The sequence below is a fragment of the Manis pentadactyla genome, chromosome 5, assembly GCF_030020395.1.
Source record: "Manis pentadactyla isolate mManPen7 chromosome 5, mManPen7.hap1, whole genome shotgun sequence".
Lineage (NCBI taxonomy): Eukaryota > Metazoa > Chordata > Mammalia > Pholidota > Manidae > Manis > Manis pentadactyla.
In genome coordinates this window covers 31,154,864-31,169,524 of record NC_080023.1, presented here as the reverse complement: position 1 = coordinate 31,169,524, position 14,661 = coordinate 31,154,864, and the positions used below count along the sequence as shown (strand labels likewise).

General features: G+C 42.0%; 1 protein-coding gene across 6 annotated transcripts in view; it reads right to left on the bottom strand.

The window, feature by feature from the left end:
- Positions 1-14,477, bottom strand: part of C5H4orf19 (chromosome 5 C4orf19 homolog) — a 77,257-nt gene extending 62,780 nt beyond the window's left edge. For 2 of the 6 annotated variants that reach the window (XM_036908448.2, XM_036908443.2), the window contains exon 1: positions 14,336-14,477. The gene's annotated coding sequence lies outside the window, so the exon portion shown is untranslated. Of the gene's footprint in view, positions 1-14,246 lie in introns of all 6 variants that reach the window. The other 4 variants (XM_057502147.1, XM_057502146.1, XM_036908450.2 and 1 more) reach the window with 2 other exon arrangements.
- Positions 14,478-14,661: the final 184 nt, after the last annotated feature.

Sequence of the window (14,661 nt, the reverse complement as noted above, 5' to 3'; positions counted from 1 at the left end):
GGAAGAGATATTTGTTAATATTTTACTTTAATTTAAAAAAAGAGAGATTTGAGTGTGTTTATTCCTTTTTGCGGGGAGGGAGAGAGTGCTAAGAGTTTGAAGATTCAGAACAGAGATGGCATTGATTGGTGAAGCAATGTCCCAAAGAATAGGGCTGCAAGCGCAAGGAGTGGGAAGGCTGACCTTGACCAGGAAAAAGAACACCTTATCCTCTGAGAATGGATGGAATGAGGAAAGGATCGATTCAGAGGTAGATAACTGTGTGGATGCAGGTGGGGCAGGAAGTTGAGGTAGCTTAGCTGAACTGCCTGAATCTGGCTGGCCCTGGCAGGGACTCAGAGAGAAATTTCTGGGAACAGATCAGACCTGACCTGGGAGGATAACAGCTCCAGAAATGGCCCAGGGGAGCCATCAGAGCTTCCTGTTAAGGTAGCAGATCATATTAATCATGTATCAGAAAAGAAATCTTAGAATTTTCTATTCAACCCTGGTTTCTCAGTTACCTAAAATGAGACCAGAGGTTACAACATACTCGGGCAGAGTCACTATTGTCTTTTAATCTAGAACCTGGGTTTCTTGGCCCCCAGAATCATGCTTCCCTATTAAAAAAAATACACAAGCAATTTTCTCCATCTCTCCACCTGGCTAACTTTTCCTCATTCTTCAGCTTTGAGCACATCACTTTGTCTGAAAAGCCTTCCTTGACCTCTCTCCCCTGTCATCTAAATCATCCCGCAAAGTCTTTTAACCTTTCCTTTGTTGCACCGCAAGTTGAAATTCTACTGATTATGTAATATTCCTCTTTCTCAGTAGATATGATAAGCTGCATGAGGACAGGGACTCTGTTCATTCACTCCTCTTTCCTGGTCAACACACAATTCAATGTAGTTAATGCTCAATAAATATGATGAATGAATTTATATTACAGTCTATGGTGTGGGAGTATAGGAGTCAATAATTTTATCTGCCAATTGTTTTGTATTTCTGAAAAATGCCCACTGTGGGATTCCCAGGCAGGCTGACTTACACTTTCTCTGTAGGTCAGGCACATGGGAAATGCTCAAAACATGTTTGTTAAATGAATAAGAATTTCTTCACTATTGGAATTTTAATTCCCTTAAGAAACAACCTTTGTTCCAAGCCACTGTAAATAAAGATGTTTCCTAAACATAAAAAAGACCTACTTAAACAAGCAAATTCAGATGTTCCAAACAATGTTTTTTAGAATGATTAGAGTTCATCAGTACTTGTTAATAACTGATTTATAATGAAAATACTGGTCATATAACTAAGGTAGCTTCTGGCAAAATATATAACTAGAAAACTCAATGTTATTTCCTAGCGTTTCACACTTTTGAAGTGTTTTTGAGACATCTTTTCTTAGACCTGACCCTCAGATACTAAATTAAATAGCCAATTTTTGGCACAGCAATTCATGAGTTTGTAAACATTTAAAAAGAAGAGGCATCACCAATGAATTGCCTACCATCTTTCTCTGGGAAGGAAATTTATGAACACATGCTTAAAGATTAGTACCATACAACAGGCAAATATTTTTCTAAGTCCCACCCAAAGCAAACATGAAATAGGAACTTCAAGGGTAATTACGAGATATCTGCAAATTTAAAGACACAGCATTCTTTTCTCCTTTGGCCTCCTCCCTCTAAATTCCATCAGAAATAAATATTCCTTCATCAGTCCCAATTGAGAAGTTGCAGCAGGAAAACATTCCTGTTCATTTGATTGTGAGGTAATTATTTTTTTCTTACATTTTACTTTCAAACTTTATGAAGCAAAATGAGAGGACAGAAGGCACTTAAAGATTTATTGATTGTGGCTAACATGAGACATCAGCAAGTCTACTTGGTCTAGTCCTTAATTATACTTAAAGATCCTTACATTCTACTTATTCTATGAAAATTTTAATTTCTAATAGAGGCGATTATTCCCATTAACAATCAAAATATCCCAATGTGTAGGCAGAGGTTACAACATACTCGGGAGGAGTCACTATTACCTCTTAAACTATACCTCCCAATGTGTCACAGTGTCGGCATAAGATGTTTTTATCATTATTCGTTTGGTCAAATTACAGGAAACATCTATCCTTGAATTTTCAAGGCAGACTGATTTCAAATGGCTTTATCCTGTTGTCCATCCAAATTGTTTTGCTATTTACTAGAAAATGTGGTAACTATATCTCATACCAAGATCACTATCAGTCAGATTATTGCTCAGAGTGGCCATAGCCGAAATGAACAATGAGGAACATAACCTTTCCCAGGTACTTCTGGAGGCATAAATACACAGGCTGGGGCTGGGTTATAAAGAGATCACACCAACTCTCTAATAACTCCAACTCTAATAACTCTAATAACTGAAAGCATGACAACCCTGTCATCTTGGAATTTTCTGACTCTAAGATCTGTTGAGTTGTAGTTCATTCACATTCCTTCTTGTTCCATTTGCAACAAAGGTCTACTGGCTATTCCCCTGCGTGAGGCATGCATTCTCCCCTTGACTATACTCTCAGCTTATATGTGCCATTCGTATTTAAGCAGCTTATTGAGAACTAAATTTCTGCATTTGTGAAAAGCACATGTCAGCTTACTGAAAGATAGACATACAGCTGAATGAGGGGAAAATGGCTATTTAGTGCTTTAAATTTACCTTTACTCTCATCACATCGAAACGCTAGCTTGCCTACTTCAATTTAAAGGCACATCACAGTTCTGGTGGTTAGCTGTTTCTGTTTTTCCCAAAATTTATGATCAAATGCATAAGTGCATTATACACATATCTTAAGAACTTATAGCATTGTGATCCCATACAAGATGAATAATAGGAGAAAGAAAAACTGGTTTGAGTTTAAAACTAAACTTTACATAAACGTGTGTATGTGTGTGTGTGTTTAGAGTCTAAAAGAATCAAACAGACAGTAATTTAAAAAGTGGAAATGTTTTAAGATACGGAAAAGCTGAGTTGAAATAAATTTATAAAATACTGGAACCAAGCTCACCAGATCTGCGAAATGGAAGCAGATTACTTTTTGAAAGACAGCAGCCCATTTAGGTTATGAACACCAGACGCCAAGTGTGGTTTGCTATAGGCAAAAGTATTCTGATTAGGGTCAGGTGAGGAGAAAAGAATCAGGCAACAATGACAGGGAATCAAACACTACCCTTAACAGACTGGTGCATGCAGGTCCCTAATCACTCCTGGGTAACTTCAGGTATAAGGGCAGGGTAGTTCTCCACCCTCGTTTCTGTCAGTGAATTGTGATTGGGCAGCATCCTGTTTGCTGGCCCCGCCCCCGCCCTCTCTCACCCCACTAGGTGAGAAAGGACACCTGAAACCCTGCTCTGGGCTGTCAGTCCGGGGTGGCTGTGTTTCTGTTACGGTAGGAAACAGTCCCTGAAACACAGTCTGTGAAAAGGGCCCATGAGAGTCTTAGAAGTGAGAGTTCTGAGGACAGCAGTGGGAAGTCGCTGACATTATTAATTAAAAGAATCCCAAGCTCAGGCTATGGGTGTACTGTGGCAGCGACGGGGGAACTCATGACCCTTCTTGCATCCCAAGTCTATTTCCCCGACATAACCGATAAGGCAATGTAGCTGTACGCCCCGAACTTAATCTCAACTGTGTGTGTGTGAGAAACGAGGAGCTGGGCGAGGCGCGGAGACGTGAGACAGAGGGGGAGGGGAGACGGAGGGAAAGGAGAGGTGGAGGCGGAGGGGAGGGGGTTGGCGAGCTCTGTGAGTGCAACCTAAGGGTGAGCGTCTTTCTCCGTCCCAGATTTTAGTCGTGCCACTGGGATCAGAAGTCTAACTAAAGTCTACTGATTGCTTTAATGAGTGTTCTACAGTGTGTTGAGCATGATGCTGGACATTGACTTTCTTGAGTCCGAACTGATAAATTACTGGAGGACAAAGATTTATTCACTTGACAGTCCAGTAAAAGCCAAGCTATTCATAGAACAGTGAGTGCTGGAGGAGACTTAGCTTGTTGTAGCAGAAAGAACTCTAGACTGAGTTAGCGTTTCTCTGGGCCTAGTCTTGGCCCTGCTATTAATTTACGGTAATGTGGCTTTGGCCAACCCATTAACCTCCCGGGCCTGAGTTTCCTCGGATGTGAATGTGAAATAGAGCTGTTGAACTCAACGGCCTTTATGGCCTTTTTTGGATCTAACACCCTGGAATGAATGCAGTCTGTGTGTTCAGAAGAGGGAGTAATTCTGGGAAAGAATGAGCAGGAGTTTTCATGATGGAAGTTAGGGTAGTTTGCTCATTTTCTGCAAAGTCTGATTTTTTTCAGTTGCAAAAACTCCAGAGTACAGAAATGTCAAATGTAGACTGCAAATGTCCCTTGTAATCTCCACCTCACAGATAACCACTGTTAACTGCTTGGAATTTTTCCTTCCAGGTCTTTTAATTATAAGTGGTAATTATTACTATTTGTATTAAGATGGAACATGAAGTACATTTTTCTTCAGCAAATTTTGAAGAATTTAAGATTACATCTTGTATATCTTTCCACCGTGTCATCACATATACATGTTTTTCATCAGTGTAGAGTATTGCGTTGTACCTATAAAGTCTTCTTCATTGAACTGATGTATATTGACAACATATGAGTTATTCTTTTTCATTACAAACAACACTGCAAAAAAAGGTCCTTGTATATCCATGTCCTAAAATTCAGTCTTGAAATTGCTCCCTTGCTTCCCATTTCCAGTCCCTTAGCAGGTCCTGGTGATTTCACCTGACATTATCTCAGGAACCCATGCACCTCTCTCCTTCTAATTACCTCCACTTTATTCAAGTACAGGTTCAACAACATCTCATGCAACAGCACCTTAACGGGTCTCCTCTCTCTCCCCAGGTCTTCTTTCTGGTTCCCCAAACTGCAGCCCAGGATGCAAATCTTACTCCTTATGAGTTTAAAACCCTCAGCAGCTTCCCATGTTCTTAACCACCAACTTATATTGGTTGTGTGTATTTTACTGTCTATGATTTGCTGTAAGGCTGGCATGGACAGTCAGGGATTTATGAGAGTGTTTTTAATCCTTCACCCTAAGACGTACATTAAGTTGGTTTCCCCAGTCAGGAACTACACTTCAGAAATTGTTAGTAAGAATGTTATCACAAGGCTACAGTCCAGAGGTGGCTTCTACAGGCATGTCAGCTTATCTCCAATCAACACAAAGGACTTTATTAATTAGCACATGGATGTTAGAAGGTAATTTTCCTCAGAGAAACCAGTTTTGTGTAAGATGTATGGACTGGCTAGAAATCAGACAGAGGCATTTCCGCTCTTGTGTCAACACAAGATGGTAGTGATCCAGTAACCTGTCCCCTTCCCAGAGGTTCCCTATACCTGTTTCTGAAAAATGCCTGACCAGTGGCTGGCTTACAGGATTCCTGCTGCTTAAACTCTCAGGTTAGTTCAACCCTGCCTCTAGAAGAGTGTCACGTTTGCCTCTAATGTATTTTCCATGAAAGATATAGTCGGAGAAAGGGCCGACTTCACCTACCTTACAAGACAGGTTGCACGACTGCTTTGATTCCTGCTTATTACTCGGTGTTGGAATGTGGGGCCGAACTGAGCCTGAGATCTGCTCTTGGACCAAGCCTGAGGCTGTGAGGAAGGAGACCTTAACCCTCACCTACCTCTACATATTGGAAATTTCAATATCACCAAAACACCTTAACAATTCAGAAGGACCATGTTGGCTGAGGTGAGATCACAGCATGTGGCCTCCACGTAGGGCCCTGCAGGATCCACCTTCTCCCTAACTCTCTGGGTACTCCTCATGCTCAACACGTTCCAGGAACACTGCTGCCCTGGGACCGTGAGCCTCTGTTCACTCTCCACCCCTGTGGCTCCCTTTGCCCAGTTAGATCCCTTTCCTCCCTCAGGGAAGCTGCTCCTGCTGCTCAGTCTGGGTCCCAGGTCCAATGTGCCACCGCTCACAGTGCTCAGGGCTTCCTCCCTGCAGTCCAGCCGTCCACCCAGGAACACGAGTGATGCCTGCACAGTTACCGCACCCATGCCTATAGGACTGTTTCCTAGTCTGTTCTGTGCACCTTTCTATTCCCAACACCTGGCACAACCTCCACAGACACCTGTTCAGTAGAAGAGCATTTAGATTTTAGCCCACACATTAGCATTAGTAGGAGAAAAAGAACCTGTTCATGGCACTAGGTTCACTAACTGGAGTGGGATCTTCACAGCCAAAACACTTTACAATGATGTTTTTTAAAAAAATCCAACTAAACTCACAAAGTGAACGATGAAGAATATATAAAAAACCAAAGGTGAGGCAATGGCCTGCTCTTAAATACTATAAATGGCAACTCAGTTATTTTGAAAATCCTTCATGGAAAATAGGATCTGGTAAAAGTCATCTTCTTTATCTCTCATTTCTCCTTGTTTTATACTTTCCTTTAGTCTCAACACTTACAGAATCATCATTTCAGCATGTAAATGAATTCTGCCTTCTCAAAGAACTCCATTTTTATTTGTTTCCTCATGTTAAGTCCTTGGCACCCTCCCTACTTCCCACTAATATGAACATGGAATTGTTACTACATTTCTTCCTGAAGGTTCTTTATATGCTTGAGGTACAGGAAGTATTTAAAACTACCTGAGGACAGACATTTAAGAAGACAATTTTATAATAGGGAAAGTTATGTAACTAGTTAGAAATTCCAGAGAAATCTCATGTATTTAAGTTGGACATTTCCTGTTATTCGTGTGGCTTTTACCTAAGGTAAAGGTGAGGTCAGCTGTGAGGAGAAATGTGTCACTTGAACACCTGCCCCCACCATGTTCCTTCCTTCCACCCAGCATCCCTTGGAGCTGGCTCTTCTCCAAACCTCTCATGCTGCATTGCAGAAAACTCAAAGCCAGAGGATGAGAAGCAGATTTATGAAACATTTACTAAGTTAAACACATGCTGGGCAGGGGTGGGGGGAGCACTCAAGTTAGCTTCCCAGTTTTACAGGTAAGGAAGCTGAGAGCCAGGGAGATTAAGTGAGATTCTTGAGGCCCCACGATGAATGGCAGAGTCAGGATTCAAACCTGGTGAGACTCTAGCCTCATTCCAGTCTCCTTTGGGAGAGCGGGTCACATCTACTCCGAGACACAGCCACCAAGTGCAGCTGACCATGGAGTGGTCTTAGTGATGGTCTAAGGGGCTTAGTGACGGAAAAAATACAACTCCACACCCAGTTTCTTCTGGAAGGTTCACAGAACCTAAATAGATGGTAAGCACTTGCAAACACAAGTGAGTAAAGCGATTTAATGGGACCAAAGATGCATATTATGCTGTCATCTGTGTTTGAGAGGATGATTCTGATGATTTCAGACTTATGGGCATGTGTGTACATGTGCCTCACCCAGCAACACCTGCCATCAGCAGCCTGGCAAAGTGTTAGACTGGCAAATTCTTGAGTTTTTGTTTGCTTGTTTTGTCTTTTGTTTGTCTAATTAACTCTTACAGGACAATTAATTGCCTTTCAAGGGTTGCAATTTCAGTACTTTTTACTTTCTCTAAATAATTTTAGCTGTTTAGTGTTTTTTTTTTTTTGTGTGTGTGTGTGTGTGTGTTGATTACCTGAAAGCCACACTCTTTTTGCCCCACGAACTCTGCATTCAGGCAAGGTATTAAAAAAAACAATTCTCTAGCTCTCTCCACGCTAGTGGGCTGTGACTTCTCCGCCCCCTCATTTGTTTTCAGGTTCCCGACTCAAGAGTCACGGCTTAGCCCTGTGCTTCAGCACTAGGAAACACTTGGCTTTTAGCTTTGGAAAGAGAGCATCACATCAATAATAGGGGCTGAACTCATTTTTCGACAGGGAATCCAGCCTCCATCTGTGGTCTCCTGAGGCTGGACCTCTGCCTGAGATGCAGTGTATCTCTGATGCTTATGTTATGTCCACCCTTGAACACTTGGCTTCCTTCCCCAAAACCAAACCCCAGTGAGGATCATAAAACCTGTCCCGTCAAGTTTAAAAGAACATGCAGATAAACTGTACTTTTTAAACTAAATCTTGACTGTCCAGCCAATTAATTCTGTTTTATGATTCTCTTCAGGAATAACTGGAACAGTAAATGCATTTTGTTACATGCTAGACAGCTAGCAAACCAGGATTCAAAACCAGGTCCTCTTGACTTTAAAATGTGAGGTCTCCCAACTTCCCCACATGCCCATCAGAGGCTGGGAAACACAATATGGGAAAGAGTTGCTTTGGAGTGGCTCAGTCAAAGCAGGCAGGACTGGGATGAGGGACACGGGTGGCCGGCCCTGGCTTTGCCTGCAACTTGTGGGTATCCTTGAACAAGTCTCTTCTCTCTCCAGGCCCCCACTTTCTAGCCATAATACGAGGTGTTTCGATCAGTGAGACCCCCCTTCCAGGTCACGATTCTGTCATCTATACACATTTTTAAAAACCTTTGCTTAGTTGCTTTAGAAACAGGCTGAAATTTTTATTAGGAAAAAAAAAATCTTTTTATTACTCAAAGAATTAAAGGAAAAGGTTACAAATAACTCACATCATTTGAAATAGAAAGTGTGATTTGTTGCCATTAGGATCAACATATGGATTCAATCCAATAAGAAAATCAGATGAGGGAGGAAATCCATTTTTTATGAGGCATTTTCAAGTTTCTGTGAAATAATTATTAAAAAAAAAACAAATTTAAACTTTCAAGCATCTTTATGGGTTTGGCACACTGCATATGCAAAAACTGACAACACTCTCCACCCCAAAACAAAAACCGACCAGTTTGATCATTTCCACCAAATATCAAATACAAAACCCATAGCTTCAGTGGACAGACAGAGGGTTGTGCTCAGAGTTGGTAGACCTGGGTTCAAATCTTGCCTGGGTGACATCACTAAGTCTCAGTGTCTTTAATTGTGAAAGGGGCATAACAGTCCTATCTACACAGAGATCACAGGGCAGTGGGAAGATCTAATAAACATGAGAACTGTATACAATGATGAACTGTTTCATTATAACTAATTGCCTGCTAAAAAATTTCTCTAACTTCACATATAAGAAATTTACATAGGCATACAGATTTGGAACTTTAATATTTGAATTGCCTCTCAGCAAAAGTTGAAAAATAGTTATAATTCAAACAAATGGGGGAAACTGCCTGAAAACAAACAAAAACCAGAAACCACTGTTATCATCAAAAAGCACCTTCTCTTTCAGTCACAAAGAATGCAGAGATAACATCCCAGCCTAAAGGCTGGGAAACACAGTTCAGAACTTGGCAGTCTAGAGCTATCTCTACTTCCTCTCTTTCCTTCCTTAGAATCCAATTTGGCATCAAGTCCTCCAGGACTTTTTATTACTTTGCTTCTTAAGATTTTACTGTGCTTATGAATCATCTGGGGATCTTGTTAAAATACAGATTCTGATTCAACAGATCTGAGATGGAATGCAGGGCTCTGAATTTCTAACCAGTTCCCAGGTGACTGTCATGCTGCTGGTCCATGGACCCCACTTGGAGTAGCAAAGCCCATTGGCTTAGTGGGGGGAAAAATTGTAAGGGCTAGTTTTTGGAGACATGCTAACATGGGTTTGAATGTCATCTTTAATCAGGTTTTAGCTGTATGAACTTGGGCAAATAAAGTCATTTGTAAAGGGGAATATTACCTACTTTATATAAATGATGGGAGGATCCTTTGGCATAGTAATAAACAGCTAATATTCTTTTCAAATCTGTCTTTCCCTTTACTCCCCTAAGCTCATCACCTTGTCCTCGATTATGCTTCTCTGATGATGCAGTCAGCTTCTCTTTACTCTAAATCGTACTGTTTAATAGCTTGTGTGCACATGCACATATAAATTAACTATATGTTCTTTGAGGGCATGATCATATCTGATTTTATTTCTTTTAGCACATAAATCAAGAAAAGTATTCTTAAAGTTAAATTTTGTTCGTACAAACTCTGAGCTGTGTGATATGTAATACTACTGCCCTTCCCTGCAGCATTGTGCAGGGCAGAGAGGCAGAGCTGCACAAGGTCACAAACATGGGCTTTGGGGCACATCTGAGTTCTAAGCAATGCTGGTTCCCTCATGCACCAGCTGCATCTCCTGTCTAACTCAGAATAACATGTCTGGGTTCCAGTTTCTTCATCTGTAAAACAGGAATTCTGCTTTAACCTCTAGTGTTGCTGTGAGAATGAAGTTAGGTAAGTTATAGAAAGTGCTCTGCAATCTGGAGATTGCATCAATGGCCACAATTCTCCACCCCTCCCTGAATACACGTCATTCTCTAATATGACTGCAGCTCCCCAGCAGAAGGTGGAGTCTCTTTCTTCACTTTATAAATCTGGACTGGCTCTTTACTTGCTTTTAAAACAGACTGGAGTTAAAGCAATTTGTGTCCATTTCAGCGTAGGCCTCAAGGAGGGTTGCTTCCATGCTCCCTCTTAAAACCAAGCTGAGCCAACACATGAACAAGCCCAGGTGAGCCTACCCAGTGATGGGAGAGATGAGGCCTGCTGCTCCCTGGCTGACTCTGCTTAGAGTCAAGCAAATACTCAGAGGCAGAGTGACATTAGTGACTACAGATACATAAAGGAGCCTGGACAAGACCAGTAGATTCACCAGGCTCAAACTGCGGATCCACAAAATCATCAGCTAAACAAATGGTGGTTGTTTTAAGCCATTATGTTTTGGGGTGGTTTGTTACACAGCCATAGATGACTGATACTGTAAAGTCTTCATAATAGTGGCTATTGTTTTTGGAAAAAGTTACTTAACAGAAAGTGAATTTTTCATTCTACTGAAATTTGTACTTTTTGGACAGTAGTAGAAAGATGGTGGAACTGGGAACTAAGATTCTTGGATTCTGGTCCCAGTACTATTCCAAGTGGCATCTATATGATCTTGGACACATCATTTAACCTATTAGAGCCTCAGTTTCCTCATGTATAAATTAAAGTGGTTAGACCAAGTGACTTTTTAGGTTATCTAGCTCTAAAAGGATTTGGGTGCATTTTTATGCAATACTTATGTCCATACTAACAGTTCTGAATCCAGTTTTTCTTTTCTTGTAGACTTAGGATTTAATCACAACCTTTACTGTATTTGCCTTTGCTGTTTAAGTTAGTTGTGACTAGTTTTCACACTTACCATGACAGCCCTGCACTTGAACCTATAGGCTGGGTCTCCCTGCTGTGGATCAGGAACCCAGATAGCCAAGCTTTTTAGGAATCAAAAGAGAAATAATGTCATGTAAGTTCTAGTGAGAATCTAAGTATGTGGCTCTTAACCATTTGCAGGTGCAATGGGCTGTTTTTTGCAGTTGCAATAGTGTGGAGGATGGAGGTTATTGGTTGTCTATATAAGCCAATATATAAGCTATATATCCCCACAAAATAAGAGGGATATTGTTTTATGGTCATAAAGTCTGGGTCAAATCTTTATCATGCATAAATGATCCAAGATATGTACTCAACTGACAAAGGGTGGGGGTGGGGATTTAAAACCCAAAGTAAGAAATTTCCAAATTCTTCCATGTAGAGATCAACTTGGGGATTAACAAACAAGTGAATTACAAATATATCCAGATACATGTTTTATTAACAATCAGGCATAATATTATATAATGTGGCCATGAGTGAGTCCCTGAGGTGACTTACTCTTTCACAGGCATTTGGTATCTGTCACATATTGCTCGGACATACTCCATCACTGTACATCTGCAAATATTATATAGGCTGCTCTGACACACAGCAGGCCATGCACGCTGTGGCCAACTTAAGAAAAAAAAAAACCTGCTCTGTCCATGTCCATTTCTGTTTTCCATTGTCAAAAGTTGGTATTTTTATTCCTAGAAAGAGTTAAGTGAAATCAGAGAATGTGTATATGAGGGCAACAATTTATCTTAGCTTTACCTTTAGACATACACATTGAAATCTACATAAAGGAGCACTAGGTGGCCCAAAGTGTGACATATATTTGGTTCATTCTTTATCCAAAGATTCTAAAATGCTTGGGGACACTGAGTTAGTATTTTGAGGTTTTTTTTTTTAAGTATTTACTTCAGGAAGCATATTCATCTGATGGGTGTGTTGCTTAGGATAGGGTTATTTGGATGACACATGGTCTTTCTGAAGATTTCAATCTCTGTGGGACCATGATATTCTCAAGTGAAAAGGATGAGAGTAGATAAAAGATTTCATTTTCATTTTATTCTCTTAAATAGCATTCAGGTGGTAACCAGACTAAGAAAGGCTACAACTGGGTGACTAAGCTGACCTGCAGTTGGGTGAAGGATCAGGTCTGCCTTCCCTAGGATGAGCCTATCACTGCCTCTTTTCTAGATATCTAGAAGGCCTATCTGCAACCAGATAATCAATCTAATGACCAAAAAAGAAAATAAAAGGGCAGGAAGTAGCTTAGCACACTTAACAGAAATTCTCAGAAGAGCCCAAGATTATAGGCAAGATTGTGGAACTAGGGGAATTTGAAACAGCCCAGGTGGAAGAAACTCAGCTACTGGGAGGCTGGTATTCAGTTATTGGGAAACAGGAGTCCTTTCCAAGAAGCTCAATCAATGAGCTCTTGGGGCACCAACGGCAGGGCAGTTCCAGGAGCAAGGAGGGCAGCACCTGCTCTGCCCTTGGGCTGGAACTGGATTCTGGCCAGAACTTAGCCAGGTGGTTTTCAGGCCCAGAGAGGTACTAGGTGGCAAGTCAGGGAAATCATTCCATTTTAAGGCTAATGAACATATTTAGCTGATGTACACATTTTTGTTTTGTTTTAAATTCCAGATATGCAAAAGCTCTTAGACTTTAGTTGAGATCAGTCACATTTATCTTTTGATGTCATTATATATCTAAATCTTTAGAACCATGAGGACCAGGCCCTGGGGTCAGGGACCATGGGATACGCACTTATCACACATACTTGCCGAATGAAAGAACAGGATTAGAATGGACATAACAGTGAGCAAAGGAGAGAAATAAGACAGTCCCCACCTTCCTATAACTGATTCTTCACACTCGAGAAATACAAATAACCCCAGAACTCTATTTAAAGCTTCAAATTTTTGTTCCAGTGATCTGTCTCACGACTGTTAAGGTGTTCTATAGGCATTGGTGTTCAGCCTTACGCAGCTTTACTATCTGTCTCTTCTTAAAATACTATTAACTGGAGAATTAAATGTGGGAATAAGCGACAAATATAGAATCTATTTATTTAAAAGCAACCACTACCAATTTCCTTCTCATTCATCTCCCGATCATTTTTTCCCCCAACTATTATTCCTCACACTAGCTTGGTTACAACCACCCAGGACATTCTGGGTAAGCCTTGGTGAGAAGCGACCTCAGAAGTTGTCTCTTATAGAGACAGGAAGAAAATAAAACACCCTGTTCTTTAACGATCTGAGCCACCTCATGGAACACTGACTTCCTCTAAATTCACTGGCCAAACATTTACACTGCAGTGGAAAATAAAATGTACTAAGTTACCAAAGGGAGTTTTCATTTTGTTTTTAAGGTTAATTAACAGTGCTGCAAGAAAAAAAAACAACATTAAGTTCGGTCTTGTATCATTGAACAAAGTCTTATTGGCGGTGTGTGAGGCTCTCACCTCAGCGCGGCTGCCAAGGTCAGTGAGACCCATGTAATCGACCTGCAAGATGCTTGCCCAATACTCAGCAGTTTGTGACCATTTAACCGTTTGCACCTGGCACCCTCTGTCATCACGAGCTGCTTCCCAGCACTGCACCCTCTCCCCTCCACACCCCCAGACCACCGGCACTCAGGGTGCCAGAACCCCAAGGGGACCCAGGGATCCAAGGACACTGGAAAGAACAGTGGCAGTGACATGACATTTCCGTTTTACTAAAAAAAAAAAAAACGTTCAGATGCTTAAAAATGGGAGAAAGGGATACTTAGAAATTAGGGAAAATCTTGCAGTTTTTCCAATTCAAGTTCTCCGGCACTGTTGAAAGAAAGTTCATTAATTGGGGATTTAGAAAAAAACGTGTTTCACACACCAATTAAATGCCAAGCTTTACAAACTGTCTTGGTCTTAGTTTGGGGAATTTGTACGAGCTCACCCCCACGCCATTCCACCCCATCCTGGATTTCTGCCTCTCTTTCCGTGTCTTTGTTGAATTACACTTTTCGGAAGTAATCAAACTAAACACTGCCTCATCCCCCTGCCCTTTTTATTTTTAGGGCCAAAATAAATAAGAAATAAAATGACCTGCTGGAGCAGCAGGGGAAACAGTGCCCGAAGCCGAGTTCCGCAGGGGGCAAGCCCTTGTCCTCCCCGCGGCGGGCGACGGTCCCTACCTGGGGCCGGACGGCGGCGGCGGGGTCGCGGCGCCCATGGCTTCGCCGGCCTCGGGCGGCAGCGCCGGGAAACGCCGGCGGCTCAGCGCCGCCCCGAGCCCGCCGCTCTCACAGCGGCCGCCCCGGCGCGGCCATTGGGCCGGCGCGTCACGTGGGCCGCCCCCCGGCCGAGCCTCCCTGGCGCGCGTAACCCTTCACCTGCGGCCTTAGCCCCCGAGCCCGGGGCCCGCCCGGCGCCCCGCAGCAGGAAATCCTGGACCCCGCACTGGGAGCACCCGCGCCCAGGTCGCACGCTGGCCACCTGCCGGGCAGGGACACTTTTTGGT